General features: G+C 36.5%; 1 protein-coding gene across 2 annotated transcripts in view; it reads right to left on the bottom strand.

Annotated features, from left to right (window-relative positions):
* LOC126366579 (glutamate receptor-interacting protein 1) overlaps positions 1–23,639 on the bottom strand; it is a 347,130-nt gene extending 323,491 nt beyond the window's left edge. For both annotated transcript variants that reach the window (XM_050009726.1, XM_050009725.1), the window contains exon 1: positions 23,430–23,639. The gene's annotated coding sequence lies outside the window, so the exon portion shown is untranslated. The remainder of the gene's footprint in view (positions 1–23,429) is intronic.
* Positions 23,640–27,691: the final 4,052 nt, after the last annotated feature.

Raw genomic sequence — 27,691 nt, forward strand, 5'->3', positions numbered from 1 at the left:
CCAGTATCGCCACCTTTAGTAGACTATTTTATATAATATTCCATGTCATGTGGCAACTGCCTCGTGGGCCGCACGCCGCATGCGTTGTACATGCGTAGCATGTGCCTCGCCACGAATATTGTACACACATTGTAAGGCGAGCGGCGTATGGCGTGCGGAGCACATGCCTAGCAATGTTTCCAACCACCTATATTTCCAGTCAAATATTTTCAGAGCTTATTCCTCATTACAAATTGCAACACGTACAATACAACAATTTATACAACGAAGACGAACTACTTACGTAACAGTTCACAGAATACACTTCAAAGAAAATATTTTTTAACATGTTAGACAGATAGTTGTAATTTAAGGACACGATTATACTCCCATTCGGGATTCTGTCATGATTTTCTTACAACATTCATTATCACCTTTTTTGGAATTCGATTTTGAAGATTGTTATTAATGGTCTATTATTGTCTTTAATACGTATACATTACCTTGACTGATTGTTCAGATTTAGGTATAACGCTACCTATGATTACATTTTTCTTCTTCTCTTGTGAGTTGTGAAGTGAACAATCGGCATCCTCAACCGGCCTGGTGTCAGGCTTTTTACTTAACACTTTTAAGCACAGAGAGTCTAATGACGTTTCGATTCCAAGGTGTCATACTACGTATCTATTATGAATAATCAATGACCCATGGTCTCTGCCCGTGAAAGGGTTAAGTGAACAGTAGTCGCAACTCTTCCTTTCTGACAATTGGGTGATCAGCTTGCTACATCCGAACCAAATCGGCCTTTTAAAATCCAAACCATATTGTTGATCTATTGACTGATAATGTCATAAACCTCCACATAAACTTTCACAAGCGTCTATAATCATTATCAGATCGTTCTGTTACCTTCTCCGTTATATTATATTTACTTACTCTTTTCACTTTGTTGGTCAGGCTACAGAGTTTGCAAATTCACAAAGAGCACAATCCTGGAGTCAGTTCCAGCAAAACAAAATTAGCACTACAAGCAATTCCAAACATGTCAGGCTGTATCCAACTTATTGTTCAACGAATGCCACATCCGTTACCTATCACATCCCACGACACTCGACTTGGCTCGCCGTTGAGCGTGGTTTTAATAAAGCGAACTGCTCCACCCACTGTCAGCGCCGGTCTCATTTTGAAACTGAGCCGTATTTTACTTCACACTAGTGTATGGGTTGTTGAGAGAATAATCCTACATTATGGGTTAGAAACCACGTAATGTGTCTAAACTTGTGGTTTTTTTTTTCTTACGTTTGTGCTGTGGTTAGTACCTACGTGACAATAAGGACATAATTAGGTAACTGAAAATTACAATGAATTACTTTCTTATCTGTTGAGCTGGTTGTGAGACAGGTAATCGACGAAAATATACCCGTTAGTAACAAGTTAAATTATAATTTAAGGTCCCTCTTTATATTACATAATATTAATCACAATCATGAAAGTTTGTGAAAATATATTATGGATGAATGGATATATGTTACTCATTAACTCAATAACAAATCTAAAACAAAATAACAAAATCAACAGGAAATAACAAAATAATGGATTATCAACTCTGCATAAAATCCCGAAGACTCAAGGTCAACAAAGCGCTAGTTTTCAGCTGAACCTAACCTAACCTAATATACACTTTTATGCGACTGTTATATCGTCATTGATGTCGCGAACTTATGTATCTGCAATTTTTGGCGAAACCGACACTGCACCTGCACCTTTATGCAATTGTCAATAGGACACAAATTACTTTAGCAAAAAAATACAGATACGTCAGTTAGCAAAGTCAGCCGCGATATAGGTACACAACACCGCCATCTGACAACACATAGAGCATCACTAATCAATTTTCGCAGAGAACTGGAAATGGCACCCCGAGGCGACATATACGCAAATCTGACTGTATTTCGCCACGTCCGGTTTATGCTACGAGGGATTCGTTATTCAAACAGTGTCTTCAGGTTACAACTAGACATATCCCTTCATCTAAAACTTCTACTTGAAACCAAATGACGCTTTTCTGGAAAACGAATGAGGTTGAATATGTACTGACGTATGTTTATACATTTATACAGGATGTTAATGACACCCGTTCAGAATACTGAGGAGGATGATTCAGTTTCTGATTTTGAGTTAATTTCAAGTGGAATTTTCCGTCGCAAAATTCATATTTTTGTTGCCCCTTCTATACATTTGCTATGGAAAATTCCACTTGACTCAGTATCAGGAGGTGAATCATCCCCCACAGTATTTGTTACGATGTCACCTACACTTACACCCCGTACAAGTACGTACATGTAACCGTGCGGGTACGTATGGGTGTTAATGACAAAAAAAAATTGGGTGATGATTGAGAACGTGATTCTGAGTTGATATCAACTGGAATTTTTCTTTCGTTCCACCACAATCTCACCTTATAGTAAATTATGGTCTAGGTACTTTCAAAAAGCATTATTACACCGTTCTACTGTTTTTAATTTAATTTCGAAAAGTACCGCCGCAGCTCATGTATGTTTTAATTTTCTATAATAATGTAATGTATGTGTCTACGTATTTTTAATTGCATACAGTGAGCTACTACCGGAGTAAGCAGAGATATTTTGCTTTCTCCACATTCATCACTCGTTTCATAGACTCCGGTTCAGAGTATATCGTACTAAATCTTTTCCAAGGACAGGATTTTAATCTTTTATTATACTGATTTTTAACAATAATATAGTTTATCGTTAAGTATATAGTAGCTCCCAAAGTACCTAAAAGATGAAACTAAAGCTAATTTATTTATAAATGAATCTAAAAACAATGCTAATTAAAAAGAGTTATTATACTGTAGACGAATTTTTAAATGATAAGTTCTAATTTTAATACACACTTCCTCTCTTCCCTTCAACGTTGCTACGGCAACGTTGGTGCCCTGCAGGGTCCATGTTTTAGTTCATATGCCTATGTAACACCCCATTGTACTACAATAAATATGCAATAAATAATTGAGTATATTTTTACTTTTTCACTTTCTATCCCGCTACCTACGCTTCTTGTTCAATTCATATCCTATACCTAAAGCATATAATAAGGAATAATACTACGTCTTGGAAGAGATGCTACTTTATCAATAAGGCTGCTTTTCTAACTCTTGTAGGTATAAGAGTTTTTGTACTATATTGTAAAGTTACATGTTATTGCAAAATCCATTCCGTTTCAAATCCAAGTGATATTAATTTCAAAACGATATCTTTCCAGATATGAAAGCTGAACAATGTCGTGTACTAGGCCATTGTGAATCGTAACAAAAGAGTTTAATAAAACTCCTTCTGCCACAACACTACACAGCGAACGTTGAAAATGCAATATTCAATGTGCTCTCGACACTACAAAGGAGTATATTCCATTCAAAATTTTCATTTAAGTATGGGTAGGCTACTTGTAAAGAGGAAAGATTGACACATTTTTCTGCCCGTGTTTCCTGTTCCGATCCACGAAGATCTGAACAATACCTTTGCACTTACAATAATGTAACTTAAGACATACTTTGACAAGGATGTTTCTAACTAAACATTTATCATTAATTTATTTATCGAAACATTTGGTATTGGTAGTGGTGCTAATTCCAGTATACACCATTTAATTTTATTTTAAGTTATACCTGTCATTTTCTTATCCGCCGAAAACGAAAGGTCGATTACCCAATCGACAAGCATAAAATTTGGTGGAACACACGTCAATTTTAAGCACAAATCTTAAAACTAAAAATTTCACATTGGCTTATAACCCGACAGAATTAAGTTGACAGACACGTCCAACGGTTTGCATACCAGCGAGATACTTATTTTATTCGCCCGTTATTCATTAATTTACTCATTCTTTCTAAAATTAACAGCTGTCAATCATCCGTCCCTTTCCTTTTCGGCAAATAAGAAAATGACAGGTATAACTTAAAGTAAAATTAAGAGGTCTCTGCAAGAATCGGGGCCATTGTAAGACGTTCTCTTTTTTAACGCCTCGGATTGCATATTGTTCTTGGTCTGAGAAATGGGGACCGTTTACTCGGATTGGGGCATTGACGACAAATTGTGAGCCCTCATTACTTTTGTAATGTGTAATGTACCACATTCAAAGGCGGAAGACAGGAGTCCTAGTCATCACCCATCACTAATTTAAGAGCCACGCTCTTGTCGGTTTCGCATTCTCCATGCTACTTTTTAGGGCAAAATAGAACAGTGGTTTCCCTATTGCTTTCTGTCTGACGCGAGTGGGATGGATCCCAGAGTAGTCTATTTTAAAGACGTACTAGGACTCATGTCCTCCGCCTCTGAATAGTACTGACAGTCACTGCTGCCCTCTGTCAGTTTCCAGGTTACACTCCCTTTGATTCGCCTCTACCGTCCTGTATTGCCGTACCGATGGCTCCCATCTCCGCCTCTGCGACCGTCGAGGTTTTCACCCATATCCCCGAGCAAGGGACTCTTAGACGGCATTGAAATAGAGTACTCTGGGCGCCATCACACTCGCATCAGACAGAGTACTGCAGGGCAGAAGGCTAGACGGAAACCAATGCCATATTTTTCCCTAAAAAGTAGCATGGAGAGGAATGCTTCACCGACAAGAGTGTGGTTCTTAAATTAGAGATGATGTCAATCCCATATATTTTTATCGCTTACTGTTGATTGTCATTATCGTTTGCAATCACTGATGAGTACCCAGTTTTAGATATTTTCTTATACGTCAGAACCTTAATAGTGGATGCTAAAAGTATATTTTTATTAACCACCACAATTTTTATACGATCGAAAAATAAAATGCTTCACTAATACTTCAGTATTTTAGCATATCTAGTATACTCGTACAAGAGTTTCGGTTATAAAATTTTCATGATATTAAACTACGAAGGGTGATTTGATTACCATTTTGCGGGATACGTTATGCATATGCATTTTACGCCATACCAAGTTAATTTTACAAAATTTCATCTAGTACGACATCTCATATTTTATTTAAACCTAATCGTAAACAAGTGACGACCAGAAAAATATTTTTAAAATTTTATATATGCATTTTGATTACCGGGTTTGTATGAGCATTTTTACTGGGCCCTCAGAATTCCCCAGTTATCCGGCTAAGTGGTTATTGGACTCTGAGAAAACGGGATAACGCGAGGTAGATGATGATGGTGATGATATGCACTTGCATCATATCCGAGCTGTATCTATGAAAAACGGTGGTGTAGCTGCTTTGGTCTATCAGTATCTGCTTAGTATTATCCACAATTATATTTTTAATGCGAAAATAGGTTTCAGTTAAGTACCTTTCACATTTAAACCGCTGAACCGATTCCGATGAAATGTTTATATGGAGTCCCCTAAAGAGATGTCTTTACCGCCTAGGGATTTACAACTAGACTCTTTATAAGTCTGGCAAGTAGTTAATGCCATCTACGGAAAATCTACAATAAGTCACGTCAAAAACAGAAAAAAAAACTCTTTACATTTTGATGATTTTGAGATATTAAAGTTTTTATTCTTTTCATCAAAAGGGGATGAAAAAAAAGTGCAAGTGCGATAGCCGAAGTCCGCGCAGGTTAATTCACGAGTGGACACTGGTGTAAAACATTTTTTTCCAACCAAAGGACAAATAATTTAATTATAATGTACTTAAGCATTCCCATCAATTAGGACTTTTTCCTTTCATTTCGCACAAATTCCGTTTGACAAGAAAATTAATTAAAAATTAATGAATGTAACTTTCCAGCACGTGTCACATACCTTGTAATTATACTTCTTCGGAACTTAAAACAAGAAGAGAGAGGACAATGAGCGTTACCGGTCCCTTGCGTCGTTGCAACGCTATAATTTCGTCGAGTTGTTTTCGACGAGTTGTTGTTGACGAGTTGTAGTTGACGAGTTGTAATTGACGAGTTGTAGTTGACGAGTTGTAGTTAACGAGTTGTAGTTGACGAGTTGTAGTTGACGAGTTGTAGTTGACGAGTTGTAGTTGACGAGTTGTAATTGACGAGTTGTAGTTGACGAGTTGTTGTTGACGAGTTGTTTTTGACGAGTTGTTGTGTTGCATTTAGTTGAACCGTCAACATCGCAACGCATCGTGCGACACATCGTTTTATTTAATGTCATAAATCACCACTGCAGACGACGCAACGGACCCACATCTCATGGCTTCTTAACTAGAACAAAGATTAGTCTTTGTTCATCAAAGAATAGACTTCCACGTAATCTTAATTTGGTATCTTTACGATTGACAAATTCGTGGAACGTCCTTTACTGTTATCGCGACAATCGCCAATCACCAATCGGGGGAAAATTTATTTTATCTCGTACTCTTGTCGCGTGGGTTGTGAGATCGATGATCGACCTCGCTAACTCAAAGTTGTTATTTAAAGTACGATCCCGACATGTCTCATCGGACGTGGTAGCCCAGTTCGTAAAACGCTTGCCTCTCATTTTGAGGTCGCAGGTTTGAATCCAGTACAGGCCTAAAAACCTAAAACCAATGATTGTTGAATTTGTTATGGAATCCATGTTTGGATCATAAATGATTATCACGTGCTCAGCGGTGAAGGAGAACATCGCGAGGAAACCCACATTCCCGAGAAATGCATTTTCGGAGGTATGTGAGCTAACCTGTATTGGGCTGGTTTTCCCTTCGCGGGTTGGAAGGTCAGACAGGCAGTCGCTTCGGTAAAATAGTCGGACCTGTCAAATCTTCAGGTTAGGCAAGCGGACCCTGTGACAACGGGATAACGCTAGGGAGATGATGACATATTATAATGTGATAGCGACCTTGTGAATAAGAGGGTGATAAAACTAACATCTATCTAGACTTATCTCAAGTTTATGTTGTGTCGACGTAAAATACCCGACCTATCAAATCTTCAGGTTAGGGCGGACCCTGTGAAAAACGGGTTAATGCTAGGGAGATGGCGATTCGGACATGGCTCACGTAACCATTATTCAGTAGACTGAAAATCTTTATAGACACGTAACGAACGTGTTGTCTTCTAAATCCAATTATCGTCCAGATTTTTTGTAAACTTAAATAGTTTTTAATGCTTTTAATGTACCTAAAGCACTTAAATAAGTGCTTTTTGTTACTTAGGTACCCTATGGACCTTCTGCTGCACGAAAAATCATTTTTTTTATTTCATTTGTGCGTTTGCCCTTCATGGTCCAGTGGTTGAGCTCACGATCCGGTGCTCCCGGGTTCGAATCCAGGTGGGCACATATCACATAAATCACTTCGAGAATCCGTGGTTAGGTTAGGACATTGCAAGCTGATCATCCGATTGTCTAAAAGTATGATTATCCATGGTTTGGTACGCTCATTAAGCCCGCTGATTACTGATGCAAGTATGTAGTCGCTATACTACCGGCGTGAGTTTATGTACCTGCATGAATTGTATGTATGTATACTTACATACAAAATACACAGTGTGAACATTTGTATTCCACGAGCAAGAACAACCCACGTTTTACGTGTTATCCAGTGCCCTCAGTATTTACAAGCGTCTACAGTTTCACACGCTTCATGTTTTCAGGCTTTTTATGGGCCCCAGCCTCTGATGTAACTGACAGCGAAGCGGAAGCAATACGGAAGCGGAGCGATTAATCAATACGCACTTCCAAAGAGCCGTTCTTAGCGATAGAGTCCGTGACCGTGAAGGAGAAAGTGACAGAGCGTCTTCGTGTTTCTCTCTCTCAAACGCTGTGATTGGTCAAATCCGCACATCTCCGCTCTTCTCCGCTCATCTCCGCGTCAATGGAAATCCGGCCTAAGCCGCTAAGGAGTAAGGGGGAGAACGCGCAGACTATATCTCGCTCGCACTTACGCGTTAGGCGGCACACATTTTTGTATAGAGTGTCCGGAATGTAACACTACACAGGTCTTTCAATACAATAATGGTTTTACAGTACTAGCATCTATCCTACCTAAATGCAACTTTATGTACGACATTCAATCCATTCATTCATTCCGTGCTCCAATGCATAAATTTATTTCACCCTAAGGTTGCCTGGCAGAAATTGCTGTTCAGCAATAAGGCCGCCTATTGTGTTTATGTTCTTTATATATGTCGTCCTGCAATAAATTATTATTGATTGATGGATTGACTGGTTGATTGACATTATTGAATTCAATGTGGCATACATTTTTTTAATATGGAACAATATTTTCTGTATAACATAATACTCGTACCTATTTGCCACCCCCGTCATAAGTTTCATATCCAGAAAGGTGAAACCTCAAAACGTTGTAACTTAACACTTTCTCTGCTTTCAATGATAAGGGTTGACATTGACACACAACACTATGGCAAAGGTCTTACATACAAAATGAGAGAAAATTCAGTATAATGCGGAATAAGTTCATTTTACACGGTTATAAATTCGATCCACGCATGATAGAGTACAAAAAATATAAGTTTTAAAGCTAAAACTCGACTACGGAAAAATAACGCTATAAAAAGTATGAAATAAGAAAATATACTCTTTTATTCTCTGAAATTCTTCCGAATAGTGATGTTTAGAAGATAGCCGTGGTCGAAAGCCAATCTGTATTAAGAGTCTGCTTACCACGGCATGCGACCACAGCTATCTTCTATTCGGAAGAATTTCAGAGAATAGAAGGGTATTATTACGTTTAGAAGTCATGTGGTAGCAGACGTGCATACATACATATATAGAGGTCAAATATATAAATAATCCTACTTTTAGTTTCGCCACAGTCGAGTAAAATAAAACTTTCCAAGTGCGAGGCGGACCCGCAAATCGGGGGGAAATAACACTAAAACAAAATATATATATTTAAAGAAGACTTCCAGACAATTAACGCCGTTTTTTCTTCGATATCAATAATGGCAATAGGTAGGCAATATGTGTACGGTCACAAGCATCAATATGCATACACTTTGGGACCATGTCACATGACGTTTTTTGATAAATTGCACTGTAAGTCTCACTAAATGTTAAATAAATGTTAGTACGACAGAGTCCTAAAGTGGGTACATTATATTGCTCATGACTGTACCTATATGTAGGCATGTATGTAATGTACTGTTGTTTAGGTAAGCAACAGTATATTACATAATACAGTATATTACATTTGTACATTATTGATATCGATCAAAAAAGGGCATTTATTGTCTGGGAGTCTTCTTTAAATATATGTATATATTTTGTTTTAGTATTATTTCTTGTTTAACCTCTACATAATTTGTGAAAATTTCAACTGTCTAGCTGTCGCGGTTCTTGAGATACAGCCAAGTAACAGACAGATGGACAGGCATCGAAGTCTTAGTAATAGGGTCCAGTTTAAACCCTTTGGATAAAGAACCCTAAAAACTAGCGACACTCAATGATGGCCATTTTGACGTTCGTCCCGCTCATCAAGTTTCGTATTAATTAACAACTACGTCAAAAGAGCAAATAGCCGTACTTCATTGTGTTCATGTTCACCTCAAAAATCTAGAATTATCTACTATCTACTACCTACTATTTATTATCTACTTATTAGAAAAAAATATTAAAAGAATTCGCATACAAGTTCCTTCAATCTCAAACAGCCCTACAAAAACCGTCACATTTTCAAAAACCTTCCAACTTTTACTGATCTAGTGAAAAGGAATCGCCACTTGAGCGGATCGCGATCTGAATTCATCGCTTACAAAGTTCAAAAAGAGCTCAAACGTTATTGTGAGAGCAAAGCTCTTTCTTTGAACCGAAACGCCCCGTTTCAGACATTCAATCGAATACCAACAAATCGATAGGTAGAGAAAACCACGGGGAAAGGGATACATTGCTTATCTTACGTGGTAGGTTAATACAATGAACTAAGTTTATCAAAGTCTACTTTTGACAGGCGAATGTACCTTAATTCCTTTGTTTATAGACATCGTTATTTAGTCGTATGCATTGCGAGGTCGATGATCCCATGACTACATTAACCCTGGCGTCAAGAGTATTACTAAGCTAATGTATCCCTGATTACAGACTTTTGGGCCATACCTCATTAGATTTTTCCAACCAAAACTAGACAAATTGCTATGTACCTACTTAGTTAGCCATTTTGCAATCAATGCCCTGTTTGTCAAAACTTACAAGCCCTATAATACCAGAAATTTTCTTGTAAAAAATTTCATTATTACAAGAAAGTGTTTATCAAAACTAAACATATAAATTACGTGTTACAAGTGTCAATATTTATTTCACAAGTATATTTTAATAATAATAATAAAGGTAAAATCTACGACACACATATACATTTACAACATAAAAATATACACACATTAAATTAATATTTAGTTGGAAAACATAAAGGTATATTATATGGTTTTACAATCCCTCTACTTTTTTTTATAAACGTAATTTACACGTACTTGTGAGTAACTTGTAACTTGTGAACGTGTACACTTGTAAGTTTTGATAAACACGGCCCAGGTCATTTTACGGCGAGGTCAATATAAGATTTAGGCAAATGATATCTAGTATTTTTTTTTGCGATATAGCTATTAATATACGTAGTTATTTACTCATATTACAATATAAACAAACCTGATACCAACCCAACAAAATGTGTGTTCAACAAGTCTACATGTTCACAAGTTACAAGTTACTCACAAGTACGAGTAAATTATGTTTATCAAAAAAAGTAGAGTGATTGTAAAATATACTGGGGAAATAAATATTGACACTTGTAACATTTGTAGGTTTGATAAACACATTTTTGTAATGATAAAAGTTTCTTGTAATACAGGGCTTGTAACTTTTGATAAACAGGGCACTGGTGTCTTGATGGTTGCGCTACTAACAAGACACAAGGCGAGGTATAGTGTTTATACAGCTGCATACATTAAGTTGGTGGCGCGGAAGTGGTTACGCCACCATAGTGTCCTAATAAGAGGGCCTTAACGCCCTACCCGGTATGATTCAAATAATACTCGTAAGCAGCATGGATTCGTTTTTAGGGTTCCCAACCTTCAAAGGAAAAAGAAAACCCTTGTAGGATTACTTCATTCTCCGTCCGTCTATTTCGATGTAAAGATACAATAGTCACAGGCTCGGAACACACTTGACCGTCTTTAATTTCCGACCATGCGTGAATCGAAATGCAATACATAAGTTACGAATACAATACTGTAGCCATATTGGCGGAGACGTCTTGTTATTTGGGTTAGCTTGATAAAAATTATGTGGAGCGAAAAAAATCATATAGCATAAAATATCCTTAGCAGACAAAAGCTGTCTTTGTTCCCTTGATATTTTTTATCCGAAGTTACGCGTCAAATATTTTCCTGCTTACGTTTTATTTTGTATTTTATGAACCTTGAAGACGCTTGATCAGAAAATCTGATGACATATGATGAAACTGAGACTTGGAACTGTATATACAGGATATTAGTGACACCGTGCACCGTAACGAAGACTGAGGAGGATCATGCATTGCAAAATTGGTTTATAGGGTTCTATGTAATTATGTTGTGGTGTCAGGCTTTTGAAATAATGGTAATCTTTGTATGTATTTTAAAGCACATGTAATTTCAAAATAAGTAACCTTAAAATTACTCGCGTAGTGTCTTCATGTGATTGAATTTTTGGATGTGGTCATCTCTCTGGGAAGAAAAGGAGAGATGACCAGCTGTTGTTAACTTAGTGTTGTGTGTCAATGTATGTGATTGCCAAAAAGTGTCAATGTCCCATTATTTAAAGGAATACAAAGAGGTGTAACTAACGACAGTGTTGTCGTGAGAGTGGAGAAAATTACTGCGAAACACTTCTCGTGAAATATTGGCTTCAATCAACAGTATGCCAATTTTCGACACGAAATGTGCACTGAATTTGAAGACATAATATGCTCTAAATATGATCAAGAAATCAAATACCTACTGATATATAGAATAAAATATAAGTTTAAAAACTATTGGCAAATCTAGAATTACGTTATGGCCATCTTACCTTTAATACTGTGGCCACAATCCTGGACACCTCGGGAAAGATGCACAACTGCGTTTTTTAAATATTATTTTAAATGTTGTCGTCGTTAATTTAAGTTTGAACATAATTTAATCTTTTGCACTAACGTGTCAGAATTTTCTTTAATAAAAAAAAACTACGGCCATCTGTCCCAGACATACCCTAAAAGACAAAATTGCACCAACTCATTCCACATTCCGAAGAAACATATTCCACAAGGTGTTATAATATATACATTTACAACAGTAGCATAACTAACTCAAAGCGCACGTTCGTGGTAAACACAACCAATTAGGAGCCAGGTAGTCAGAAACTTGACGTGTCTTGTTGCCATGCAAAGCGTCACCGCATACCGCATGGGGGCGTTATGTTTCTCACGTGCAGAAAATACACTGTACAGTTATTTCTATGCGCAGGGATGTCCTTTGAGAGAGATGTAGACTTCTTCCATGAAATGGCTTTAAATATGAAAATAAAGAAAAGTAAGGTTGCATCGTTCTCTCCAATTGGTATTCATTTTAAAGACATTCTCTTCTACATTGAAGCAATTCGGTAAGAAAATTACAAATAGCATGATTAATGTACTTAGTATGTTTGCTTTATTAGGGAACTACTTTTTGAAATTATATAGGACTATGATGCTAAAATAATTCACAGTACTCAGTGCGCTGGATGGATGGCAAGCAGTGGAAAAGTCTAAGACGCATCTGGATTTTTCCGTACGGGAAATAGTACGATAATACTATATCTTATAATCAAGTTTTGAGTTGTGGTACTGTGGATATATTATTATGATTACTCAAACAGAATTGGTACAACAATGAAGTATGTAAATTGTAGAAATGATTTAGAAGAACTGCTTTACTGTCCGTCGCCCGTAATCCCTAATGGGGTGGGCAGAGCCACAAGTAATCAAAGACAACTTGCAGCCACTGTTGATACGATGTCGTAAGCTGGAGCTGGAGCTGGTGTATATATATATAAGTACCAGGAAGTATCCAAAATCATGTTTAAAAACCCGAAATTCGACTTAACCACGCGTTTTTCGAGAAAGTCGCCATAGAACAAAAATATCAACTTGTTAAGATACTTCAAATGAGGTATGTCGGAAATCTGTTGATGGAGGGGGACATTTTGACTCATTGTCCTTGTAAACATTCTGATTCCAGCAGGCAATTCATGACTTCATCTTAAGTTATACTTCTAATATCACCACAACAATGTAGCATCACGGGTGTATCCCGGAAGAGGTAGGCAGAGATGTTTAGTAATAATAATATAGACCCGTTCCTCGTCAGTTATGTTTGAGTCCAATGTAATAGGGGACGAGCGCGATCCTTTACCCATCATAATCATCATCATCATCAGCCCATTAACGTCCCCACTGCTGGGGCACGGGCCTTCCCTATGGATGGATCGGGCCTTAAACCATCACGCGGGCCCAGTGCGGATTGATGGTTATTAACGACTGCTGATGCAGCCGGGACCAACGGCTTAACGTGCCTTCCGAAGAACGGAGGAGCTCGAGATGAAAACTTTTTTTTGTGGTCACCCATCCTATAACCGGCCTTTGCGAAAGTTCCTTAACTTCAACAATCGCAGACCGAGCGCGTTTACCGCTGCGCCACCGAGCTCCTCGACCCATCATAATGTGTAGTATTAATTTTAAAAAAATAAGTTGTAGGTAATATAACTAGATACTCATTTGTAAATTTTATTTTAGTAGACAGAAACCAACTAAATGTGTAGATCGTGTATATAATTAATGATATCCCATGTGCTACATTTAGAACAATACCCAATTTCATTTTATTTCATCAAAAAGGGCAGCGTGCTGAATCCCTAAAAATAGATTCTGTATTGTAACATATTCATTACTCACATTTTTATTATTTATTCACATATTATTGTCTGCTATACAATATCGTAGGTTTCTCTTTTACAATTTTGTAATAAATTCTTTACGAATATCACAATATTTTGTACCTTTGACCTTTTTGGAGCTTGTGATTCCGGAATATTTTTGTTATAATTTTAATCATCTTTAAACTATTTGAGTGACCTCGCCCAAGTAGCAAACAAGAATTGTGATTAAGTCATATATGTCTAAACTTTAGCTAAAGTGAGATTTATCCAAATCAAATAGGACTTATTAGGACTTCATAAATTCTTTTCCTTCTTTAATACTATATAGTTTTCAACAAATCCTACTTTAGATAATTTAGAATACACAAAACCAAGTTAAGTATTCTCAAAACTATTTAGTCTTATCTCAGCCTACTGTTAAGTCTAAAAGTATATTTTTACTTTACTCAGATTATTTGAAGGCTCACTTAATACTAAATTGATTTAGTGAAGTATCAGTTTAGTCTTGTAAAGTAAAAAATGAATTGTTTAGATATACTTAAGGCAATTTTAATACTAAGCTTTGAGATTAGATTAGTTAAGATTATTTGTTGCTCTTATACAAGACTGTTTTATTCGTTTTTGACTACAATAAGTAAAACATAAGAAAAGTCTATTCACTGGACGATAAAATCGAAATAGAAGCAAGCAGAAAGATGGACGAAGTTCAAAAAATAAAAAGATCTGGTGGTTTTCGAATGCAGAAAATTAAATACAGAAAATTAACCTGTGATAATGCACATCCTACTGTTTTTGTTAGCGATGCGATATCTTCTTCATTGCTATCATTTTTTTTCTATCGATTAGTATAACACAATCATTCAATTTTGTCAAAAAAGTCGTAAGTTCCTGTTTTTCAATTCCGAACCAGCGTGTGGCGGCCCAGGTACCTACGTCTCGCACAAATCTTCTCAAAAATGATTAAACTAGTCTAACCTAGTCTAAGCGCACGGCAACACTACACCATGAAAAATCGAGTTTTATATTAAAAACCTGCTAAGTTCAAATTTAAAAGTAGGTACCTATTAGTCTAATAATAAATAAATACTTTTCTTTCTTCTTTCATTCTTTCTTTTAATAATTTTAAAAATGTACCTATTTTTAACAAAGTTTCATTGCCAATCATAAACATATCTATTTTAAGTTTTGTATATGGTAAAATGCATTTAAAGTGGGCATTAGATTCGCTTCCAATATTTTTTTAGCTTGATAAAGTCATCGGGAACTTGGTCGCCATTTTTAACAATAATGTTTTTGGTGGAATTAGAAACTACCGTGCACACGCACGTCGTTAATCAAATTGCAAGGGTTCTTCGTGTATACAATATTCAACGGATACTCGTTAATTTTTACAAAAATCACATTGTATCCGTTGGCAATTAGAAGCGCGGTGATCGTACCAACTTTGCGTCAGCGAACCATGTACCTATGAGAATGTATGCGCGGTGACTCGTTAGCAAATTGAGTTTGTTTGTAACTAAAAAACTTTGCTAACGATAATATTGAACTTGGCTCTCATTTCACATTTATGTTTTTGATTGGATATCATTACTTTTTGTAGGTAAGTACATATCCTCGTAACGCGTGGGTCCTTTTAAAAGGACAAATTCAAAACTAAAAGTCGACTTTATAAAAATAAAACATTTGAATACCTATTAAACTTGTTTAAGATTCACGTTAAGTTAAAAAAAATATATGCCAGTAAAATGGATGAGAGTTGTGTTATATCATGGGCGAAAAGCTGACAACCTATCACCGCTAAACACAATACATGTTCCAACTTGCTTACCTACCCTCATAGTACTTGTCGAATGTGGCATCAAGTGGTTCCATGATCACTTAGTGCTCTGCCTACCCCGATAGGGCATATAGGCGTGATATGTTATGTTAAGTTAATCTACATACCTACCACAAAAAGACCGGCTGTCATGAGTTTTGATTACTTACTGATTCTTACATCTATAGTTAGGTACAGGCACTAATTAGGTATTTATGTTAAGCGTTCATAATAGAATCTAATTATTTAAAAGTTGCTAGTTTTTTTTTCCTTTGTATTCATCTAATTACCTATCTGCATACCAAATTTTAACTTTCTAGGTCATCTGCAACTGGGTTAGAGTTTTGATCTATAGGTCAGTCAGTCAATGATAAAAATGAGGATTTTTGGATATTAATATCTAAATAACCGTTTGAGATAAGCTTATGAAATTTAGAACACATATGTATGTTGCAAGTCTCAATATATGAGCCAAATTTGATACGTTTATGTGATATAGTTTTTGATTTATGAGGGGGTCAAAAGTGGCTCCAGATGGTTCGTGTAATATATGTGTAATATACACGGTGCGGCTCGCCAGTTCTATTTCTTGAACTTGGCTTGACACGCTACCGCGTGTCTAGATACTTTTCTTTCATTTCATTATTTCTTTTAATAATTTTAAAAATGTACCTATTTTTAACTAAGCTTTATTCACAATCATAAATATATTTTAAGTTTTGTGTATGGTTAAATGCATTTAAAGTGAGCATTAGATTCGATTCCAATATGTTTTTAGCTTGATAAAAGTCATCGGGAATTTGGCCGCCTTTATTAACAATAATGTTTTTGGTGGGATTAGAAACTACCGCGCACACACACGACGTTAATCAAATTGCAAGGGTTCTTCGTATATACAATATTCAACGGACACTCGTAAATTTTTACAATAATCACATTGTTTCCGTTGGCAATTAGAACCGCGGTGATCGTACCTACTTTGCGTCAGCGAACCATGTAGGTAACCTATGAGAATGTATGCGCGGAGACTCATTAGCAAATTGAGTTTATGTTTGTTAGTTCCATTTCTGATAAATATTAAACAATTAAGTAAATCACATTCCTATCCAAGTAAGAACTTAGCATAACAATATTGTTTATCTTCCACGAGTCGAAAAACTTACCTCTTAAACAAACATACTTTCCATACGTTTTAAAAGCTCGTTCGATTTTAATTGTTACTTGTTACATAGCTAATTCTGGCACAAAATAAACAAACATGATTTTACGACAATACTTCACTAAATCAAAATAGAGGATAACTTTAGATATAAGAGTTTTAAGTAGGAATTCACTAAATACTTTTTGTCTTAAGTGGGTATACTCCTAGACAATTGAAGTAAAATTTATTATCTTAACTAGTACTTGATGAAGTGCAACTTGACTTTACTTTTCTAAACTGATTCTTACGAAATCAATTGTTTCTAAAGTCTTACTTCATTTAGAAAAATATTACTTAACGCCATTTTGCACTTACGGGACGAAAACAAGTAATTTTTTTTGACAATATTATCGTCAAAAACTGAAGTAAATTAATATAATATTTCTGTTGTAGTAACAATTACTGCGTTCAGCTGTCACGTATTAATAGAAAATGAATTTATTTGTACCATATGTCACCATTTTTTTTATTTGCTGAATAATCAATACAAATTTTATTATTATTTTTCTGGTATATTCAAGGCCCTTCTGTTTTTTAACACTTTCTATCGATTTTACACGAGAAACAATCATGCGTTTATAATTTCCTGTATGTGAAACGGCGGAATAACCTTTTGTTAAAATAACAACTAGTATTTTAGTCGCCATTTTCTTACAGACTTCATTTCTTGTGTTAATGTAAATGTTCGCCATTATATTCTAAAATAAAGACGCGTGAAGTAAAAATCGTTTTAAGTATGACCTGAAGTTTTACTTCGTTAAGTTACAATTGACTCAGTGCAATTCAATCCTATAGTCTTAACTAAGTATTGTAGATATCTTCAAGTATACATTCTTGGTATTAAGTGATACTACAAGAATTCTAAGTTTAGAATACGCAAGAACATTGTCTAAAGTAGGGTTTAAGTCTGACTTAGCGTTGTCTTAAGTCTGTCTTGTATAAGAGTTAAAGTATGTGCCCACTTTTACTAAACTGTGTCTTCAAGATATCTTGAGGGATATCTTGGAGACATATAAGACTTATCCAAGACAAGGGCTTGATTTAGTCTACTTGCCTTCAAGATATCTACAATTCTCTTTTAAGACAATCGGTTGCTACTTGGGCGAACTACAATTGGATGCTATCATTGTTTATGTTTACTTTAAATTGCAATTCATTGTTATTAGTAGCAAGCATGTAGCAAGACAAAAGAATATTGTCTGATTGTCGCTAGAAGACTTTTGCAACATGTCATGGCGGCGCTTCACTCATCAAATAAAGGACAAATAAGTAGTACGCGAATATTTACATCATCATCGTCCCCCTAGCATTATCCCGTTTTTCACAGGGTCCGCTCACCTAACCTGAAGATTTGACAGATCCGGTTTTTACAGAAGCAACTGTCTGTCTGACCTTCCAACCCGCGAAGGGAAAACCAGCACCATACAGGTTAGGTCATTTACCTCCGAAAATGCATTTCTCGGAAATGTGGGTTTCATCACGATGTTTTCCTTCACCGCTGAGCACGTGATAATCATTTATGATCCAAGCATGAATTTGATAACAAATTCGACAATCATTGGTTTAGGCTTCTACTAGATTCAAATCTGCGACTTCAAAGTGAGAGGCAAGCGTTCTACCAACTGGGCTACCAGGGCTCCGCATTAATGTATATTATTATGTATGCAAGTATAATCTTCATCTATACATACGAGACATACCACAGAAGACAATAAGAATAGAATAACAAAGTGTGGAAATACGAAGGGTCGAACAAAATGAGATAGCACATGTGAAGCTTGACGAGAGGGTGACTTATTGATTGACTTGATGACATGAGAATCTAATACATTAGGGGAAACGGATGATTCTAACAGAAATGTAAAGATACATAATTATATTGAAATACAGATATAGTTCAAGGGTGCCTATCGCGATCGATTTTGAGACGTAGAGAATTGCTTCTATACGGGACTGGGAGCGAATGAAAAAACCGTAGAGTTTTGATTTGCTTTTTACCGACTTCAAAAAAGGAGGAGGTTCTCAATTCGACCGTATATTTTTTTTTTTTTTTTTTTTTTTTTTTTTTTTTTTTTTTTTTTTTATGTTTGTTCGGGCATATCTTCGTCGTATATGTACCGATTTTGATAATTCTTTTTTTGTTTGAAAGGAGATATACCCAAGGGGGTCCCATGTCAAGGAAGTCAGGATCTGATGATGGAAGACCAGAGAAATCGAGGGGAATTTTCAAAAATCGTAGGAGCGACTAGTGCGTTTGTAAAGTCATATTGATCAAATCGTTCTTTAGGCTTCGGGAAAACTTCCCGACCTTCGAAAACTGGTCAGCATCAGGGAGACACCCTATGGCCTGGCAAAACTATACAACCTGGAGCAATTTTTCTTTCACGAAACGTATTTAAATCTTGATCAAATCCAAACGCCGGTGCAAAAAAACAAAATGGCGGAAAAAAAAGATGGCCGCCATACAAAATTTTGTCGATTTTGGAAGAAGCCCCTTTGGGTAAAAATAATGTATGGGGCGCTTACTCAAAACGTCATGTAGAGTACGGAAATACTTTCTGGTCACCAAAAACTGCTCCGCATCAGAGAGATACTCTACGGCCTGGCAAAACTATCGCACGTGAACCAATATTTCTTTCAGAGCACTTATTTAAATCTTAGTCAAATTCCATAGCGCGTGAAAAAAAAAACAAAATGGCGGAAAAACAAGATGGCCGCCATACACAATTTTGTTTTTTCAGAAAATGTCTCGGGGTATAAAATATATATCGGGGTTGTGATCGAATCGTCATGTTAAGTATGGAAATACTTCCCGATTTTCGAAAACTGCTCCGCATCAGGGTGACACCCTACGGCCTGGCGAAACTATCGCAGCTGAACCAATTTTTCTTTCTCGAAACCTATTTAAATCTTGGTCGAATTTAATGGCCGGTGAAAAAAATACAAAATGGCGAAAAAACAAGATGGCCGCCATACAAAATTTTGTTTTTCCAGAAAATGTCTTGGGGTTAAAAATGATGTATAGGGGTGTGATCGGAACGTCATCTTTGAAAACTGCTCCCAATCAGGGAGACATCCTACGGCCTGGCAAACCTATTGCACCTGGATTTTGTTTGTTTCCACGACACCTATTTAAATCTTGGTCAAATTCTGTCGCCGGTGAAAAAAAACAAAATGGCGGAAAAACAAGATGGCCGCCATACGAAGAGGGACAGTTTCGAATAAACAGGACACGCGAGCTGCTTTAGCAGCGAGCGAACCACGCGAAATCTACTGTATCTATATGTGTGCGTGAGTGTGTATGATAGCAGCTTCCACTGACAACCACATGTGTGTATGTGTGTGTGTGTGTGTGTGTGTGTGTGCGCGTGTGTGTGTGTGCGTGCGTGTGTGTGTGTGTGTGTGTGTGTGTGTGTGTGTGTGTGTGTGTGTGTGTGTGTGTGTGTGTGTGTGTGTGCGTGTGTCTGTGTGTGTGTGCGTGTGTACGTGCGCGTGTGCTCGTGTGCGTGTGCGCGTGTGTGAGTGTGTGTGTGTAAACATGTTCATCAATAATAATTGTGATCACTACTAATCATATATTATTATATATCAATATAAATCAGAAAATCTGTCTGTCTGCATCCTTGCTCAGTCTAACCATCACTTAAAATCGTAAAATAAAATAAAATTTTTAACAAAAAAAAAACCGACTTCAAACGCAAAACTAAAAAGCAATAAATAAATTTACTTCGCACAAAGTAATTAGTACGTATTTTCAATTAGTTAATTAATTTTATAAATCTGAAGTCGGTGCCAAGTAAATGCTACAACAACCCTACTACAATATCAAATTACAATGTACACACAATATTGTTTAATACCTATATCAAAGCAATTACAAAACAATGTCAAACAAAAAATTACAAAACAATCAGTATTGAAAAATATAAGAATCGGTACTTCGTTGTAGCATTTCCTTGGCACCGGCTTCAGATTTATAAAATTAATTAACTAATTGAAAATACGTACTAATTACTTTGTGCGAAGTAAATTTATTTATTGCTTTTTAGTTTTGCGTTTGAAGTCGGTTTTTTTTTTGTTAAAAATTTTATTTTTTTGAAACCATTAATTTTTCCTATCACTAATTTCAGAACCACGCTCTTGTTGGTGTAGCATTCTCCATTCTTGTCTATCAAAGACCATTTCCTTCACTTCCTTATAAGACACGACGTTCGCCTTCTCTTTAATCTGTTACATGTAAGCTCTTCTTGGTCTTCCCCTTCCTTTCTTTCCTTGTAACTTCCCTTCTATGATGTTTTAATTAATTCGTCGTGTCTTATTAAATGTCCAATCATTTTGCCTCTTCTGTCCTCAATAACTCTCAATATTTGCCTCTAAGAATTTATACGCGCTTAAAAAAAGATCTTATATGGGACAAATTAAAGAGAAGACGAACGTCGTCGTGTATATAAGCAAGTCAAAGAATTGGCCTTTGATAAACAAGAACGGAGAATGCTAACCGACAAGATCGTGACTCTTAAATTAATGATGACGATGAAAGATATATGTCGGGAAAACCGACAGAGCGATTACGTCCTCTTCGACATGATCACTAGAAGTGAACACCTGTCACTTCAGGATTAAATATAATAATTACCATCTAAGGACTGAATATCAAAAGTGCTATTGCTCTACAGTTAGTGAATATACCACCACCAACCCGCAGTGGAGCAGCGTGGTGGAGTATGCTCCATACCCCCTCCGGTTGATTGAGGGGAGGCCTGTGCCCAGCAGTGGGACGTATATAGGCAGTTTATGTTTATGTAGTGAATATACAGCATTACTTTTTTAACATGACTTAATTATTTAAGTTTGCCGCAGACGGCATTAGCTACTTGGCCGCACAAATGGAGCGCTGAGGACTCTCACCCACGCTGTAGAGCGAAATTGTGTTTTAATGCTTTCCATGAAATCAATAAAATCTAAAAATCCAAATACAGTCGCTAATTGTTCTGAAAGTTTTGTGCATATTTAATTATTTCTTATGTTGTGTTTAATAAAGTATAATTTCTATTTGTATTAATAGAAGGCAGGTAATAGGTAATATTCTAGTCCTGAGTTTCCAACTAGTGAAATTAATCAAAACAAGAAATTGGCCATGCTACGATTTTTTTATGTATTTGTTTTATAATTTGTTTTGAAAATATAGTCCATTTTAAGGAACCAATTTCGATATTTTTGTGTTTTATCAATCCTATCTATTTTTTAGAAACACTTAAAATTTCACCCTTGGTGACGTCACTAAAGCAAGAAATAAAAAATGCCTTAAAGTAAATATAGGGAGTTGTTTCCAATTCATTTATCTCGAAATGGTTTTCAGCTTTCTGTACTTTTACAAAAACCGAGCATGGCCAATTACTAAAGAAATTATTTGATATTATAACTTCATGGAAAAACATAATACAATATTCCCCTCATTGAAGTCATTGTTGCTCAGCATTTACTTAATTAAAATTCTGTTTATTTAGTACCTACGTAATGTCTCATGTTATGTTATTGTTTCCAATTTTTTCATTAATATTTAATCATTTGTTTGAAAATAAGAATAATTATGAATGTTGAACATATTTTTAATTTTATAACGTAATTTTTATGATTGCTATATATATAAGATGTATGAGCATGTAAGAATAGGTAAGTACCTACTTAAAAAATAGACGTTTAGGCCTCCCTATCTTTGTTTTAGCAATGAGCACTTAAAAAAGAAGCTTTAATCTTTCGAACGCCGGAACGCGGATCTCGACCAGACACAATGTAAAATCTATTGTGTCTGGTATCTCGGCATATGAGAGGTTAACCTAGGGACCTATAGTTAGATAGGTAATCTAACAAATTCCGTTTTGCCTGAAGGCAAGATTGATTGGGGTCCTCTCCCGTTTTCGATGTTTACCCTCCCAACTGTCGCTCTCTCAGAAATGGGTAATTTTATGAACATATTATTCGGGAACATTTTTGGTACTCTCTAAAAGGCACCTTGAGGCAAAGTGTGAGTAAACGGCAGCATAATAATACGGCGCCGACTTTCCTTAACAACTAGGTACGATGTTGTTGTTCTTAATTAAAATTTTGCCGTCAAAATATTTACTTCTTTTTATTTTACGTATATTTAGTACCTACTAAGTATTAATTTTACTTTCTACGGACTCACATTCAATGTTTTATTTCGGCAAGGAGGATAATAATATACGTACCTAATAATGATTTTCCAATTTATTATAGGTAGGTACTTAGAAGACCAGAATTGAATTACCTAGTCAGGCGTTGTAAAATTTTAATTAGTTTTAAGTTGGGTTTTTATTTTAGCGGATAAAATTATTATGAAAAATAAATTGTAACGGTAAATAAATAACATTTTTGAGATTTTTGAAACACAGGAAGAAGACCATATTTTTGGACGTACTACCTACGATTAATTAAATCACAAATTTTGTCAATGTTATCAGTTATCACAAAATGGCATCGAAAGTTCCACACTGAAACAGTAAAAATAGTCAACAATCCAACTTACCTAATCCCAAATCCATAAAATGCACCAAAGTTCTAAGAAACAAAAACGCCGAAACTTAAAAGCTCAGTGTGCACTTTTATTGCACTCACCATAACGTGCATGTCACTGTCACTGAAATACAACACGTCAAGTACCGAGATATGAGACAACCGTCAGACGTTACTATTTTCGTAACAACTTCGAAATTTCGAAACGCACAACACGTCCACGCGCGCCGGCGGCTCGAGCCAGACTGACTACTTTCAGCTGCACCGCGAGGCAAAGACTACACGACTGTTCAGCCAAGCAGCAAACTTATTGAAGCATAAACAGGATAATGTTGTAAATCCGAGGTGGGTCTCATTAGAATCTGTAACGTCTGCTTGTAGCCAAACAAGCTTTGAAGTAACCTCATGAGTTTACTTGATGATTATTTATTTTTGGGTGAACGTGATAGTGGGTTCAGGATTTTATTGATGTAGATATCTTTGGCTTTCAGTGGGCTCTCGTAAAACTCGTGATCAAAGCGTTTTTTTTCTGCTAAAGCTGGATTATAAGACGGAGTCGAGTCTGATCTGAAGGCCGTATTTGAACGTTTGTCACAAAAGTTCAGAAGATTTTTTTACCTACCTACTCGAATTAGGTATGAACAAAACTTTGGCAAAAACATTTTGCATTTTGGGTAGAACAATTTTATTTATAAATGAAAGTATTTTTAAGAGATAAATTAAAAGCAAACTTTGTGGTAAGCATGACTGCCTAGTTAAAAACTGTTCATAAAAAATAAAAGCTTTAATCAGTAATTTTTTCCGTGTACTTTTTAATAGTCCTTTTTTAAACTTTTTTTTATATCTCTAAAAGAAACCATCAAAGTGTTCATAACGTAATTAATAAAATGTTACTTTAAAATATAGCTACCTATTAAAAGTTGACAAAAACATTGTGGGTCCCTCCTTTTTGCTTCTACGTAGTCGAGTAAAAAAGTTTTTTTTTTTTAATTAGGTATACAAAGCATCGTGACAAACATTAAAGGAAAATTACTATTTTCGAGAGATTATTAAAAACTTACAAAGTTAGATACTTTGGCACCTTATTTTTTCGATTTTTCATCTTCATCATTATCAGTTTAATCATTTCACACAATCCAATTGGGTTCGCTTCTCGGTCGGGTCAATGAGCAAACAACACACAATCCTAATAGGGTGGACAAAGTCACAAGCGATCTGAAGACTTGTTGCAGGCACTTATGATGACGAAATTCTGATATGGATATGGACACTTCATTCTAATAAGATTTTTGATTTTACAATTTAATAATTCAAATCACACAGCGAATTTTAGTCACGTCAGGGCTCTTGGGCGGCTTAATAGTGACCCTGTCAGGGTTAATGAGGTCGATTATATTGTTCACACAACTTACATGATAGAAGAATAAGTTATTGAATCAAATCACCAATTGCCCACTAGGGTAACCTATTCGCGGGCTAGTATTGACTAGCCCAAGTATTCCACTTACCCGTAACAGGTCACAGCGTAGTATAATGCTCCATACTACTCTCCAATTAATCGAGGGGAGAATTCTGCCCAGCGGCGGGTCACATTATGGCGATTCTCACATTGCCTGTGTTAGACTGTGCGTGTTTTCTATACAAACGGAGATACTTACAAGCAACGGAAGAACACGCATCCACGCGCTACGCTGCATCATGCGAGGCAGTGTGAGAATCGCCTATAGATTGTTTATGTTTTTATAAAAGCATATTCTCAATAAACTCCACAATTCCCATCTCAATACTCGCAAGTACACTCGCGAGTAAAATTATTTACCAAGATTGGCTATCTCGTCAGTGTGGCGAGTCAAGGGAGTGCCTGGCATGCGGCCAATGGCATGAATCATCGCACGCGGCACACACCGACGGCTATTTGTCAGCATTACAAGTCGCCGAACCATACAGTGTGTCCTAGAATTAGCTGTAAAACTCAAATGACAGGTTTGGAGTCTTTGTAAACAAAGGGAAGTGCTTCGGAAGGAAGGTTAAGCTGTTGGTAGTGATGAAAGAAACTTAGTCTTTCAAGGCCTATTAAAAAGACTAGACTAATTTTTAACGCCTTACGACTAAATTAGTCTTGTAACCCTGAAGTCTTTAGTCATAAGACTACAAATGACGACTAATTTCAGTCGTAGTCTTTAACCTTATAACGTAAAAGGCTTAAAAGACTAAAACGACTGAAAGTGCCTTATAGCCTTTAGTAGCGCGAGCGCTAGTCGTTCGTGCGTGATGCGTGTCTTATTATAATACACAAATCATTAAACATTTCTGAATATAACTTATGTTTTTTTTTTCTATCTATGTGGTTAGTAGGACACAAAAGATGATGCATGAGTCATGTGTAATACTCAGGTGCTAGACCTTTTAAAAACAACTTTAGTCATTTTAGTCTTTAAGTTTTTTAAAAACAACTATAGTCGTTTAAGTCGTTTAGTCTTTATAATAAAAACTCGAACCTTTAGTCTTTATTTTAGAGTAGAGTCCTTTAAGATGAAGGCTAGTCTTTTTAATAGGCCTTAAAAGACTAAGTTTCTTTCATCACTAGCTGTTGGTTCCGGTTACTACTTACTAATGTAAGTAAGTAGTCGTTACATGAGTCATGTCAGGGGCCTTTGGCGGATCAATAGTAACCCTGACACCAGGGTTGATGAGGTTGGTACTCCACCTCACAAACCCACACGATAGAAGAAGAAGAAGGGAATTGAATTAATGAGTTCGCTGAAGGCGGACGATCGCGCAGACGTTCAGCAATAAAATGGGCTGAAAAACTGAAAGATACTGCGTTCTCTACATTCCCCTCCGTTGTAAAAGACACGCAGGACAGATCTGGAGGCAGATCATAGATAAGCAACCTTAATGCTGACCACGATCTTCATACATGAAGAACCGAACTCAATGCACACCCTGGTCACTACTAAAGCTCTATTACAGGGTGGGACAGTCGTTACTTTAAAAAAATATATTATGCTAAAAGAATATATTTAATTAATTAAAATTACATATACAAGACGTAAATACGATCCGAAACCCAAATCCGAACTACTCGGGAATGCAAAATTATCAATAACCTCAGGTGCCTCTTACTGTTTAGCAGCTTACGGCCACATAAGACTAAAGTAAGACACACAGGGAGCAGGGACGACGCGCGATATGAATTGGTGTGGGGCGGAGGGTTACCATAGTACACGTAGTATTATTCTTCATTCTGTACCTTTAGTAAGATGTTCCTAAGCCACGTTTTTTTGTTACTTATTGTAGATTTGCGGCAGATGGCATTAACTACTCGGGCGGACAAAATAGGAAGCGCTGAAGGCTCTCACCCGGTACAACGTTTAAGACAACAGGCCTGAGCGTGCCCAGTTGGGCGCGGACATCGGCTCAGGGCGTCGTCTGACAGGAAGAAATATTTGAAAAAATTAATCGACCCTAGTTGGTCGATAGCGATAAGCGCTGATTGACAGAAATCGTCGACCACACCGGTGGGGTCGGTATCGGGGTCCTGAATCATAAGCCACGTGACTTAAATACTTACTTCCGTCAGATTTCCCTTTAAATTATAAATTCCATTACTTAAAGTGGAACTTCTAAAGTAATCTAAGCTAACATTTTAACCCAAAAAGTTGGTTTCAGTTCCAACCTATTGAAATTTAATTTACTTTTTGAGTTGAACAGGTGATTTGATTGAGGTTAAAATAGGCTTTTCCTTGATCTTTAGTTATATGATAATTACCTATTAGATTCACAAAACACGTTTTAATTTGGGTTTGTATTAGTTAGGTGCCTAATACAAACCGAATGATTGCCTGGGTGGGCAAGACTTAAAAAGCGACTCAATGAGGAACTTTCTAGGCTACTTTCCTCGAAAACGATATAGATGGCGCTGTACAGATTTTTCTTCATTTAGAACCTTATTACGTTAAACGAGACAGACAGTACGCAGTACGTAGTGGGTAGCTCACTAGGACGGGCTAACCTATAAAATGCTACTTAGGTTCTATGACGATCTTGTGACGTAGCGAGTAGGCGCCGCTACTTCAAAAGCGCACCCCTGATGCCGGGCAGCAGCGGTATCAGTACTGGTTGGAGGTCGAGGAAATGGCTAGAACATCGATTGAGAAATTGGTCGGTGTACTGCGGAACGGAAGGCGTTTGGGGCAACCACAGTTCTACACGCCCTATCTATGGAGTAATGAAGGCGAACAAGAGCTCAGTTCTTAAATAAAGAGAGAGAGA

Source organism: Pectinophora gossypiella, chromosome 5 (assembly GCF_024362695.1).
Source record: "Pectinophora gossypiella chromosome 5, ilPecGoss1.1, whole genome shotgun sequence".
Lineage (NCBI taxonomy): Eukaryota > Metazoa > Arthropoda > Insecta > Lepidoptera > Gelechiidae > Pectinophora > Pectinophora gossypiella.